Source organism: Mustela nivalis (genome assembly GCF_964662115.1).
Source record: "Mustela nivalis genome assembly, chromosome: X".
In the NCBI taxonomy this organism is placed as follows: domain Eukaryota; kingdom Metazoa; phylum Chordata; class Mammalia; order Carnivora; family Mustelidae; genus Mustela; species Mustela nivalis.
In genome coordinates this window covers 30,431,112-30,445,457 of record NC_139040.1, presented here as the reverse complement: position 1 = coordinate 30,445,457, position 14,346 = coordinate 30,431,112, and positions in this window count along the sequence as shown.

Genomic DNA, 14,346 nt, shown 5'->3' with positions numbered 1-14,346 from the left:
TACATATATATAAATTCAAGAGGATTCTATATACTAAGTAGGACTAATCAAAAAATAAAATAGAAAAAAACGTACTCATAATAGGACAAAAGCTATTAAACAACTAGATTTTCAGCAAATTTAACAAAAGATATGTAAAACCTTTCTAATGACAATTAGAAGATGACAATACTAAAGAGAGAGGTACACTATATTCAAAGATGGGAAGACACAATATCATAAAGAGATCCATTCTTTCGCAAATGATCTATATATTTAATACAATTGCAGTAAAATTCGCTGCAGGTGTGTGTGTGTGTGTGAAATCTGATAAGCTGGTCCGCCAAATTGTATGGAAGAGAAAAGAGTCAGTGACTCCCACATTCTTAAGGACAATAAGAGTGAATTTTCCTTACCAGATAGGATGACTTGTTATAAAGATACAGGAATGGGAGCACCTGGGTGGCTCAGTGGGTTAGGCCTCTGCCTTCGGCTCAGGTCATGATCTCGGGGTCCTGGGATGGAGTCTCGCGTCGAGCTCTCTGCTCAGCACGGAGCCTACTTCCCCCCACCCCTGCCTGCCTCTCTGCCTACTTGTGATCTCTGAGTGTCAGATAAATAAATAAAATATTTTTAAAAATTTTTTAAAAATACATCAATGAAGACATAATGGTATTGGCCCAGGGACAATAAGAGTCTCAGTGGAATGGAACAGAGAAACCAGGACAGACACACTCATATATGGATACTTGCTACATGACTAAGGTGACTTTATAAATAAGAGGAGAGAGGATGGTCTGCTTATTAAATGGTTCTGGAAAAACTGGTTGTCCAAATGGAAGACATTGATAATGTTAGATCACTACCACACGCCATGGACAAAAATAAATCCCAGAATAATGAAATACTTCATCATGAGAACAGAATGTGAATGCTTTTCGAAGGATGTCTAATCATAACAATGATTAGGAATTTTCATAAATTGCTAGTTCATGGGAAAGGTGAGGCTGGTCCCGGCTATCCCAACTCCAGAGAAACTCTTACCTGGGCGCACAAGGAAACACGTCTAGAAGGGTCGTTCCACTGCTCACTTGGCCAACACATACACTGAAACTGTATTGACACAGAGAAGATTAGCATGGCCCCATGCAGGACACAGAAATTCACGAAATGTTCCATATTTTATTTTTAACAATTTTATTTATTTATTTTTTTAATTTTTATTTTTGTTGCTGTTTAAGGATTTTTTATTTCTCTGAGAGAGAGAAAGAGCACACAAACAGGGGGAGGGACAGAAGGAGAGGGAGAAGCAGACTCCTCGCTGAATGGGGAGCCTGACATCGGGCTCAATCCGAGGACCCCAACACAATGACCTGAGTAGAAGGCAAATGCTTAATCGACTAAGCCACTCATCAGGAGCTCCTAAAGATTTCACTTTTAGGTAATCTCTGTATCCAGTGTGGAGCTCAAACTCACATCCCCCAGACCAAGAGTTGCGGGCTTCATTGACTGAGCCAGCCAAGTGCACCGCATTCCCTATTTTCAAAAAAAAAGTCACCCCAGTATAATTGGTGATGGTGAAAAACTGAAGCAAATCTGTGAGTCAGTAGTAGAATAGGTAAACAAATTGTAGCGTATTCATACAATGGAATCACTTGCAACAGTTCAAAGGAATGAGCTATATATGCATGTATTAATATGAACAACACTCAAAAATTACTGTTGATCGACACTTGGGCTCTTTCCATATTTTGGGTATTGTGGGCATTGCTGCTATAAACATTGGGGTCCCAGACGTCCATCAATAGATGAATGGGTAAAGAAGATGTGGTATATGTATGCCAGGGAATATTACTCAGCCACTGAAAAAAATGAAATCTTGTCATTTGCAATGATGTGGAAGAAACTAGAAAGTATTATGCTAAGTTAAATAATTCAGTCGGAGAAAGACAAATACCATACGATTTCAGTCAAAAGTGCAATTTAAAAAACAAAACAGATGAGGGATGCCTGGGTGGCTCAGTCAGTTAAGTGTCTGCCTCCAGATCAGGTCATGATCTAAAGGTCTTGGGATTGAGCCCTGGATTGGCGGGGGGGGGGGGGGGTTCCTCTGCTCAGCGGGAAGCCTGCTTCTCCCTCTCCCTTGGCTGCTCCCCCTGCTTGAGCATGCACTTTCTCTCTCTAGTAAATAAATAAAATCTCTAAAAATAAAAAATAGGTGAAAAAACAGATGAACATAGAGGAAGGGAAGGAAAAATAAAAACAGAGCGGGAGACAAAACATTACAGTTGTTGTTTTTTTTTTTTTTAAGATATTTATTTGACAGAAAGAGTGAGAGCCCAAGCAGGGGAAGCAACAGAAGGAGAGGGAGAAGCAGGCTCCCTGCTCAGCAGAGAGCCCGATGCGAGACCCTGATCCCAAGACCCTGGGATCATGACTTGAACTAAAGGCGGTTGCTAAACCCACCGAGCCACCCAGGCGCCCCAAGAGATTCTTAACTCTAGGAAACAAACTGAGGGTTGCTGGAGGGGAGCTGGGTGGGGATGGGGGTTACTGGGGGATGGGCATTAAGGAGAGCACTTGATGTTACGTGCAAATGATGAATCATTAAATTCTACCTTTGAAACTAATAATACACTATATGTTAATGAAATTGAATTTAAATCTAAAAATTTTCAAAAATAATTATGTTGAATTACAACAGCAATCTGTAGGACATTGGGTACAATATGCCATTTCTGTAAAATTTTTAAATACACAATACAATACTCTAGATTGTTACTAGATAAATGCATATGTAGTAAGAGTAGCAAACCTTGTGTGGAAGTTGTACACAGAATTTAGATAGTGGTTACTTCTAAGGGAGCGGAGAATAGGATTGAGGAAAGGGACAGAGGACATTTTGTATTAACAATGTTTTATTTCTTGAGAAACTCTGAAATTTTTTTTCATAACTATATGGTGAGATGGCTATTAATTAAACTTATTGTGGTAATCATTTTGCAAAATACGTACTTCCAGTCATTGTGCCCTATACCCTCAATTTATCCAGAGATGTACGTCAATTACAGCTCAGTAAAACTGAAACAGGGGCTCCTGCCTACCTCAGTTGGAGGAGCATGTGACTCTTGATCTCGGGGCTACGGGTTCAAACCCTGCCTTGGGTATAGAGATGACTTAAAGAAACAAAACCGTTATATATATTTAAAAAAACCTGGAACAAAAATTCTATTTATTTATTTTAACTTTATTTATTTAAGTCCTCTCTACACCCAAGCGGTGCTTGAACTCATAACCCTGAGATCAAGAGTCACACGCTCTTCCGAAGGAGTCAGCCAGGTGTCCCGCAGAACAAGAGCTTTAAGGAAAAAAGAAAAACTCTGAAACCTGTGTGGCAAAACATTAGGATTTGTCACGTCTGAGCTGTGGTTAAACAGGTGTTTATTTTCTGCTCCTTTCTATGTGTTTGAAATATTTCATAAGTTCAAACCATTTTTTTTTTTTAAAGAATCAACAAGACTAGGTGAGTGTGGGTGTGAAGTCAAAAAAGGAGTCAAAGATGACTCGGGTTTCATGGCTGGTGATGATGTCATTGACAGAAGATGAGAAGCTAGGGAAGCTGGCTTTGTCGAAGATAAGGAGCTGTATTTCTGGCATGTTCGACTTAAAGACACAGTGGGACAACCAGCTAAGAAACACGCATTGGGATGTGAGCAGCCAGAGGGCCTGCGAACAGGGAGTGGCAAAGCAGGACTTGGGCCCCGGGCCTCACCCTCTTGTGTCGCAGGGAGCGGGCCATACCAGTCTTTTTTTTTTTTTTTTTTCCTTTTTTCTTAGGAGCCTTTAATGGAGAAGAGAGTCAAGAGGGAGAGAACAGGGGGCACCTGGGTGGCTCAGTGGGTTAAGTCTCTGCCTTTGGCTCAGGTCATGATCTGAGGGTCCTGGGATCAAGCCCCGCATTGGGCTCTCTGCTCACTATCTCCGCCTGTCTCTCTCAAATAAATAAATACAATCCTAAAAAGAAAAAAAAAAAGGAAATAAGAGCACTAATCTCATCTGTGAGGGCTCCACTCTCATGACCCCCCAAAATCCCCACATTCTAATACCATCACATTGAACATTAGGATTTCAACATAAATTTTGGGGGACACAGACATTCAGACCACAGCAGTAAATATACATAACGGACTATATCTTGATCACTGACAATGCTAATTAGGAGTGTTCAAATTCTGCTACAGAGAACAAATATATACAAATATACATACACATACATAATGATAGGTATGTATATTATACATCTGTGTGATTTTTAAGCTTGTGCAAGGAGGGTATGAGGAAAGAATTTAACATTTAGAATGATCCCAACCTCGAAATTTCAAATGAACTACCATTTTAAGTTGCGGAAAAAGAAAATTTCCGGGGACACCTGGCTGCCTCAGTCGGTGAAGCATATGACTCTTGATCTCGAGGTTGTGAGTTTGAGCCCCATATTGGGTGTAGAGATTACTTAAACAAACAAATAGACTTCTTAGAAAAGTGTTTAAAAAAAGAAAATTGCAGAAAGCTTTTCACACGTACTACTCTGAGGAGGACAAGGAGTCAAAAATACACTGACTCTGTTGACATTTTTAGCCATTTCAAGAGAAATATGAAGCCAAAGTCAATAACCATTAAGGATTAGATACAAAAATAAATCCTCTCACAGGGGAAAATTGAAAATTTCTCCCTAACTACTTGTGGAAAAACAATATAATGGCAGAACACTTGGTGTGGAGAGATTTGGGCTTTCTTAAATGAGCAAATCAGAACAGGGGCACCACTCTGACTCAGTCTATGAAGCCTGCAACTCTTGCTCTCAGGGTCGTGAGTTGGAGCCCCATCTTGGGTATGGAGACTACTTAAATTTTTTTAAAAATACTTTTTAAAAAAATCTGCAGAAGGGGCGCCTGGGTGGCTCAGTGGGTTAAAAAGCCTCTGCCTTCGGCTCAGGTCATGATCCCAGGGTCCTGGGATCGAGCTCCGGATTGGGCTCTCTGCTCGGCAGGAAGCCTGCTTCCCCCTCTCTCTCTGCCTGCCTTTCTGACTGATTGTGATCTCTCTCTCTGTCAAATAAATAAATAAATAAATAAAATCTTTAAAAAAAAAATCTGGAGAAGAGCACACGACTATGTAAAGTCACCAACCTGGACGACATCCAGAAAATTAGGTAAAGGACCAAGGAGATGGAATAGTTTCTACCTTTTCTTTTTTAAAACTTTATTTATTTATTTATTTGTAAAGATTTTATTTGAGAGAGTCAGTGAACTAGAGAGAGCACAAGCAGGGGGATGAGCAGAGGGAGACGGAGAAGCAGATCCCCCGCTGAGCAGGGAGCTGGACTTGGGTCTCAATCCCAGGACCCCGGGATCATGACCTGAGCTGAAGGCAGACTCTTAACTGACTGAGCCATCAAGGTGCTCCTGGAGTAGTTTCTACAGTAGACCAAACAGCACTTCCCACACGTATGTGAACAAGGGACACTCTTAAAATTATCATGTATGTTGGGGTGCCTGGGTGGCTCAGTGGGTTAAAGCCCCTGCCTTCAGCTCAGGTCATGATCTCAGGGTCCTGGGATGGAGCCCCACATCGGGCTCTCTGCTCGGCAGGGAGCCTGCTTCCTCCTCTCTCTCTGCCTGCTTCTCTGCCTACTTGTGATCTCTGTCTGTCAAATAAATAAATAAATAAATCTTTAAAAAAAAACTATCTTGTGTGGCTGGAACTCCACCAGGAGCTCAAGATATAATACCCACTTGAATTCAAGCAGACAACCAAACAACAGAAACATTTTCTGGCAAATTAATTGCTGTAAGAAAGGATTACGATTTGATTCGCATGCTTTAGAAATTTTATAAGATGCCAAAATGCCAATGCTAGCACATTTAGAAGATTAAATTATTATTATTTTATTTCTTTGTTTTTAAAAAACCCAGGGGACCTGGGTGGGTGGCTCAGTCAGTTGATTTCAGCTCAGGTCATTATCTCAAGGTCCTGGGATCAATCCCCACATCGGGCTCCACAATCAGTGAGGAGTCCACTTTGAGATTCTCTCTCTCCCCCTGCCCCTCTCCCTCTTTGTCACTCTCTCTCTCTCTAAAGTAAACAAATAAGTACACTTTTAAAGATTTTATTATTTTTTTAAAGTAATTTAAAACATGGGGCTCAAACTCACAACTCCAGATCAAAAGTCATATGCTCTACAAACTGAGCCAGTCAGGTGCCCCTATTTTTATTTTATTAAGAACAAAATATATTAAGCTCAGATATTTCTTTTTTTTAAAGATTTTATTGGAAAAAAGATTTTATTGATTTATATGACAGAGAATGAGAGAGAGAGAGAGAGCAAGCACGAGAAGGGGAGGGTCAGAGGGAGAAGCAGGCTCCCTGCTGATTCAGGACTTGATCCTGGTACCCTGGGATCATGACCTAAGCCAAAGGCAGTCGCTTAAACCAACTGAGTCACCCAGGTGCCCCTAAGCTCAGACATTTTTATTTTTAAGATTTTTAAAATGAAATCTGACATTCAAGAACCAATGTTAAAAACGTTGTTTAAAAATGAAATTGTAAGTTTTGTTTAAACACAAGAATAGTACGGGGTGCCTGGCTGGCTCAGTCGGTGGAGGGTATAACTCTTGGTCTTGGGGTTGTAAGTTTGAGCCACATGTTGGGTGTAGAGATTACTTAAAAATAAAATCTTAAGGGCCACCGTTGGTGGAGCGCCTGACTGTTGGTTTTAACTAAGGTCCTGATCTCAGGGTTGTGGGATTAAGCCCTGCACTGAGCCCCGCACTGGGCTCCACAGTCAGTGCAGAGTCTGCTTGAGTGCCTCTCTCCCTCTCCCTCTGCACCTCCCCTCCCCTAAAACAAATAAATAAATCTTAAAAAAATCTTAAAAACAAAACAAAACAAGGACAGTGCATTTGTGTCTTTGTTTTGTTTTGTTTAATTTAAATTCAACTTAGTTCACATATAATGTCTTATTAATCTCATGGGTAAAATTTAGTAATTTGTAAGTTGCCTAAAACACCTAGGGTTCATTCCATCACATGCCCCCCTTTATGCCCATCACCCCGTTACCCCAGCCCCCCACCCACTTCCCCTCCAGCAACCCTCAGTCTGTTTTAAATAGTTAAGAGTCTCACATTTGCGGGGCACCTGGGTGGCTCAGTGGGTTAAGCCTGTGCCTTCAGCTCAGGTCATGGTCCTAAGGTCCTGGAACTGAGAGCCTGCATCAGTCTCTCTGCTCAGCAGGGAGCCTGCTTCCCTCTCCCTCTCTGCCTGCTTCTTTGCCTACTTGTGATCTCTCTCTCTGTGCCAATAAATAAACAAAAATAAAATCTTAAAAAAAAGAGTCTCACATTTGTCTCTTTTTATTGCATATTTTCTTCATATTATGAGCAAGGTTTGTTGGATAGGAATTTTATTAGTTAGCCATTCCACAAATATTTGTTGGGTACCTATCACGTGTCAAACACTGTTCTAAGTGCTATGGTTACAGTGATGAATAAAACAGGCAAAAAGTTGCTTGCATAGAGTTTATAATCTACCAGGGGAGAGACAAACACTAAACAAAATATTTAGGTAATAAGTGCTATGGGAAGAAAATAAAACAGGGAAGAGAAAAAAATGAGTCTGGGGGTGGGTGTAGGTTGCAGTTTTAAATAGGATGTTCAGGGAAGGTGTCCCTGTGAAGGTGGCATTTGAACAAAGCTGAACGGAGGGGAAGAAGGTGCCACGTGGGTGTCTGGGGCAACAGCATTCCAGACAGAGGGGACAGCAAGTGCAAATGCCTTAAGGCTGAAGCTTGCCTGGTGTGTCTGAGAAAAGGCCAGGAAGCTGGTAAGCTTGGTGTGAGCTGCCCAGGGGGAGAGTACAGAGGAAGTCTGAGAGGTTGCTGGACGGCACAAATTGTTGTAAGAACTTTAGCTTGGGGGCCCCTGGGTGGCTCAGTCTGTTGGGTGTCTGCCTCAGCTCGGGTCATGATCTCAGGGTCCTGGGATTGAGTCCCATATTGGGCTTTGGCCCAAAGGGGGGGTCTGCTTCTCCTTCTCACTCATCCTCTGTGTGCTCTCTCTCTCTCTCTCTTTAATAAATATATTTTTAAAAAATCTTTTAAAAAAAAAAGAACTTCTGAGCAGAGCTGCTATAATTTGATTTTCGTATTACAGTTCGACCTCCAACAACATGGGTTTGAAGTGCACAGGTTCCCTTATACATGTTTTTTTTTCCCAGTAAACACAGTACAGTACTATAAATGTATTGTCTTTTCCTTACGACTTTCTTAACATTTTCTTGCTTGCTTTATTCATAAGAAGACAGTGTATAATACATATCACATACACAATACGGGTTAACTGAATGTTCCTGTGGTCAGCAGCAGCTATTGGTAGTTAAGTTGTGGGGAGTCAAAGTTCTATGTGGATTTTCAACTTTGCGGGGGTCAGCAGCCTTGACCTTCACATTGTTCCAGGGTCAACTGTAACAGGGCCATGCTGGCTGAGTTGTTGTGAGCAAAATGAAGGAGCCAAGGTTACAAGCAAGGAGACCATTTGCTTTTTTTTTTTTTAAGATTTTATTTATTTATTTGAGACAGAGAGAGAGAGCACGCATGAGTGGGAGAGTTGGGGGCAGAGGGAGGGGGAGAAGCAGGCTCCCCGCTGAGCGGGGAACCTATCACCGGGTTTGATTCCAGGACGCAAGAGTTGTGACCTGAACTGCTGAGCCACCCAGGTGCTTCCCCCCCGCCTTTTTTTTTTTTTTTTTACTCTTTTAAAAGATTTATTCATTTATTTGGGAAAGAGAAAGTGAGAGCAAGGATAAGGACAGAGGGAAAGAATCCCACACTCTCTGCGCTCAGGGCTCCACCCAAGGACCCATGAGATTATGACCTGAGCTGAAATCAAGAGCCCAACACCCAACGGACTGAGCCACCCAGTTGCCCCCCGCTTTTTCTTTTTACTTTTTGATTGTGGTTAGTAGAAGGTTTTTTAAAGACTCTCTCTTTTTTTTTTTTAAGATTTTATTTATTTATTTGACAGAGAGAGAAAGAGATCACAAGTAGGCAGAGAGAGAGGGGGAAGCAGGCTCACCGCCAAGCAGAGAGCCCGATGCGGGGCTCGATCCCAGGACCCTGAGACCATGACCTGAGCTGAAGGCAGAGGCTTAACCCACTGAGCCACATAGGCGCCCCTAAAGACTCTTTTTTGATTTGGGTTTCTTAAAGACTTTATTTTTAGTAGTCTCCACACCCAACATCAGGCTCAAACTTAAGACGCTGAGATCATGACTCCCATGCTCTACCGACTGAGCCAGCCGGGTGCCCCGTGGCTAGTGGGAGATTTTAAATGATATATGCCTTCAGGCATGCCGACACTGACACACATATATCTGTGTGTGTGTGTGTGTGTGTGTGTAAGAATTTATTTATTTATTTGACAGAGAGCGATCACAAGTAGGCAGAGAGGCAGGCAGAGAGAGAGAGAAAGAGAGAGGAGGCAGCAGCCTCCCTGCTAAGTGGAGAGCCTGATGCGGGGCTCAATCCCAGGACCCTGAGATCATGACCCGAGCCGAAGGCAGAGGCCTAACCCACTGAGCCACCCAGGCACCACTGTGTGTGTGTTTATATAAATACATATACAGTATATAAATATATATTGTACATAGAGAAATACATTCAACTTCATTGAGCTATCATGTAAGCAATAAAGCACACTTGCTTTTTATATATATGAATATATATGCAGATACATTTACCTGCTCCCCCACTATATATATACTTTTAAAGATTTTTTTTATTTATTTGACAGACAGAGATCACAAGTAGGCAGAGAGAAGGGGGCGGGGGAAGCAGGCTCCCTGCTGAGCAGAGAGCCCGATGCAGGGCTCAACCCCAGGACCTTGGGATCATGACCTGAGCCGAAGGCAGAGGCTTTAACCCACTGAGCCCCTATATTTTGTTTTAATTGTAGCTTAATCTGAAGGAACCATTTTGAATAGATTCGCTGGAGAAAAGGGAGGAACACAATCCCCCTGTTTCACAACATGTAAGTAGTCTTTAATTCAGCTGCTTCAGAGATCATTACTATTTCGCTCTAGACAATTCAGCTTCTGAGTCTGGAGAAATCAAAGACTCTCGTTGTGCACGTTCACTTGTAATTACTATAACTCTGCCTCGGTGAGATTCAGACCCTCTGAGCCCCAGAGGACTCTGGTTTGGGTTTATTTTCTTTGTTTGCTCATAACTTCTCTCTCAACCCCGGTATCCCTGGGGAGTCAGGTGAATGAGTTTATACAGTGCAAGGCCACTTGGGTCCGGCTGAACAGACTGTCCCTGTGTATCTCCAAGGGGGGTGCCATTCACACAAATCAGGATGTCATCGGTGCTCTCTAGAGTCGCTCGGTACGCCAGCCGTGGCTGTGCATGTATTTAATAAGTATTTCTGAATGTCACAGAAACGGCACTCACTGGGGAGGACTACACAGTTCAGTAAGATGTTTAGTTGGTCAACGTTGCTTATGCATTAAGGCCCTGACGAACGTGTTTTCCTTCTCCTGGTGATCTATGAAGTTCCAGAAGTTTCTGGGCACAGCAAACCATTTGAAAAGGCAGAAAGGTCACGTAATAAGAACAATCCTATGAACACGTTCCCTTAGACATCATGGTTCACAACATTCTCTGGCCTCCTTATCAGTTTATTTATTTATTTATTTATTTATTTATTTATTTATTTATCTGGCCTTTGTATACCCTCCAAACCCACACACAGAAGCAGTTTATCTGGCTGTGATTAACTTTTGACTTTCAGATTAAGGAAATTTCTGAAAACAGAAAACATGTATAGTGTTGCTACAGTTTTAAGGAGCACAGTTTCTCTATTTTTTTTCTTAAAATTTCATTTATTTATTTGAGAGAAAGACAGCGTGTGTGCACCCGGGAGGAGGGGCAGAGGGAGAGAGAGATAGAGAATCCCAAGTAGACTCGGTGCTGAGCACAGAGCCCTGTCTCATGACCCTGAGATCATGACCTGAGCTGAAATCAAGGGTTGGCGCTTAACCAACTGAGCCACACAGGTACCCCTCAATTTCTCTATTTTTAATTATGGAAAATGTTATATACAACATACATAAAAGCAAAAAAAAAATTGTATAACTAATCCTCGTGTCTTTTTGCTGTGCTATTTTTTTATTTACCTGAAATCCACATAACATACAGTTAACCATTTTTTTAATTAAAAAATTAATTCTGACTCTGGACCTCAAGGTGATCGGGTTCAAGCACCATATTGGGCATGGAGTGTACTTAAAAAAAAAATCAGTTGTGAATAAAAGCACATAATATAAAATTCATCCTCTTAACCATTTTTAAGTGTACCCTTCAATAATGTTAACTATAGTCTTATTGTTGTGAAACAGATTTCTAGAAACTTCTTTATCTAGCAAAACTGAAACTCTATACCCATTGAACAACTTTCTATTTCTTCCTCCTCACCCCACAGCCCCTGACAACCGCCTTTCTACTTTTTATTCCCATAATCTTGACCACTCTAGATGTCTCAAATAAATGAAGTCATACAGTAGTTGTTTTCTTTTTTTCATGACTGGCTTATTTCACTGAGCATAATATGTCAAGGTTCATCCATACTATAGCATGTGACAGGATTTCCTTCTTTTTTTTTTAAGGTTGAATAATACTCTGTGGTTAATCATTTAAAAATGTGCAATTCAGTACATTCATCACCACCTCTCTCTAGTTGCGAAACTTTTTCATCATCCCAGAAGAACACCTCATACCTGTTAAGTAATTACTCCCCATTTCCCCATCCAACACCCCCTGGCAACCACTGCTTTCTATCTCTATGGATTTGCCTTTTCTGGGTATTTCATATAAAAAAAAATCATACAGAGACTCAGTTGGTGAAGCGTCCGCCTTATGCTCAGGTCATGATCTCGGGGTCCTGGGATTGAGCCCAGCATCAGGCTCCCTGTTCAGTGGGAAGCCTGCTTCTCCCTCTCCCTCTGCCTCTCCTCCCTGCTCGTGTTCTCTCTCATAAAAATCTTTAAAGAGAAAGGACTATACAATATTTGATCTTTTGTGTCTGGCTTCTTTCATTTAGCACAGTGTTTTCATTGCTCATCCTTGGTGTAATATGTATCAGTAATTCATTCTTTCTTACGGCTGATAATATTTCATTCTATGGCTCTACCATAATTTTTTTATCTGTTCATCTACCGATGGGCATGTGGGTTTTTTCCATTTCTGCTATTGCAAATAATACTGCTCTCAACACTATGGACAGGAATCTATATGGATATATTCTTTTATTTCTCTTGGATATATACCTAGGATTGGAATTGCTTGATTGTATGGTAATTCTATGTGTGTTTTTCTCCTTTAAGTAAACTCTACACCCAGTGTGGGGCTCAAGTTCATGACCCTTCAATTAAGAATCACATACCTTACAGATCATGCTAGTCAGGTGCCCCAATATGTTTAATTTTTTTTTTTTTTTTTTTTTTAGGAATTGCCAAATGGTTTTCCCCATAGCCTCTGCACCATTTTCTGTTCCCACTAGCAATGTATGAGGATTCCATTTCTGCATGTCCCGTCCAGCACTTGTTATTTTCTTTGTAGAAATGTCTACTCGAGTCCTTTGCCCATTTTCTAATTGGTTTGTCTTTTTCTTGTTGAAGTATAAGAGATCTTTGTATATTCTGGATACTAAACTCTTATTGGATATATAATTTGCAAATACTTCCCCTATTCTGTGGGTTTTTTCTTTACCTTCATGATGATGCCCTTTGATGCACAAAAGTTTTTCATTTTTAAAAAGATTTTATTATTTGTTTGAGAGAGAGAGTGAATCCAGGTGAGAGTGGGGGAGCCGACGTAGGAGAAGCAGAAGGAGAGGAAGAAGCAGACTCCGCAGAGGATGCTGGGATTGTGACCTGAGCCGAACGCTGATGTTTAACCAGCTGAGCCACCCAGCTGCCCTGAAATTGCAAATATTTCATAAATGTGGAAAAGAGGTCACCTCTTTGTCCTATTGGAAGCTGTAGGATGGCCTCTACAATTTCCCTTTACTGTGTGAATATTCATGTCCGGACCCTCCTCATCCTCCAGGTCCAGCACAAACACCTCCTCCTCCAAGGAGCCTTCCATAGACCCTTCTCGGGTGTGATCTCAGCCGCCTCTTTACCTCAAGTATGGTCTTTATTACATACCACCTTATATCATAAGTACATTCTTGTCTGGACGAGCATGGGGTGTCCTATGTAAGGGATGAATCACTCAATTCTACTCCTGAGACCAACCCTACACCATATGTTAACTAACTCGAATTTCAACAACAACAACAACAACAACAACAACAACAACAACAACAACAAACCATTACCCAAGATTTTGTAGGCACCCCCCCTTGCTTTCATGTATTTCCCTCAGGTGAGACTCTTGAGCTACAGAGAAAAATGTTCCAGTCCAGTGACAATAAACCAGCCAAATAATGTGTTAAAAATAAAATAATAAAATAAAATAAAATAAAAACTTTCATTTTTTCTTGACTGTATCTTTCATTCTCCCTCTGTACATAGCACAAGGCTCCGTGTTTATGTAACTGAACAGAAGCTCTAACGCGGAAAAGTAAAACCTATGGCCTCAGGAACGAGTGTGGACCCCACAAGATGACCAGATGGTGTTTGCGCACCATCAGTGTGACAACTGCCCCTGACGGCTGGGGAGGTCCTGGAGAAACGGTTGGTCGGCTTGTCAGGCCGCCCGCCTCTCATACCACTCCCCTGCCTTCTGTGTTCTGGCCACCCTGGCGTTTTTCCTTTCTGCCTTTGAATGCCCTGAGTGGGCTCCCTTTTTCGGGCCTTGAACCTATCGTTCTCTACTTCTGGGCACTTTCAGCGGCTACGACATAGTCTGTGGGAGTAAAGACGCTTTTGGCTGGAAGTTAACAGAATTTCCACTAAAAGTTTCATAAACCTAAAGGGTTTACTTTTATCACGTAAAAAGGAAATCTGAGGCAGGCGGTATTGGGGTTGGTTCAAAAGGTCAATGCCATCCAGATTCTGGGTTGGCTTCTCTGCGATAATCTTGGCCTTCCCTCATGGTTGTAAAATGGCTGCCAAGAGCAGATGCATGGCAAGAAAACATCCCTCTCAAAAAGAAAAGGGGACAGAGGTCTCTCTGCCCGTCTCTTTGTATCAAGGGTTGGAACGCTTTCTCAGGAGGCTTCCTTTCACACTGCTCTTTTATATTCCACTGGCCGAAACTGAATGGGAGTCAAGACATTCCTCCTAGTAAAGGAAAGTGAGATTCACATG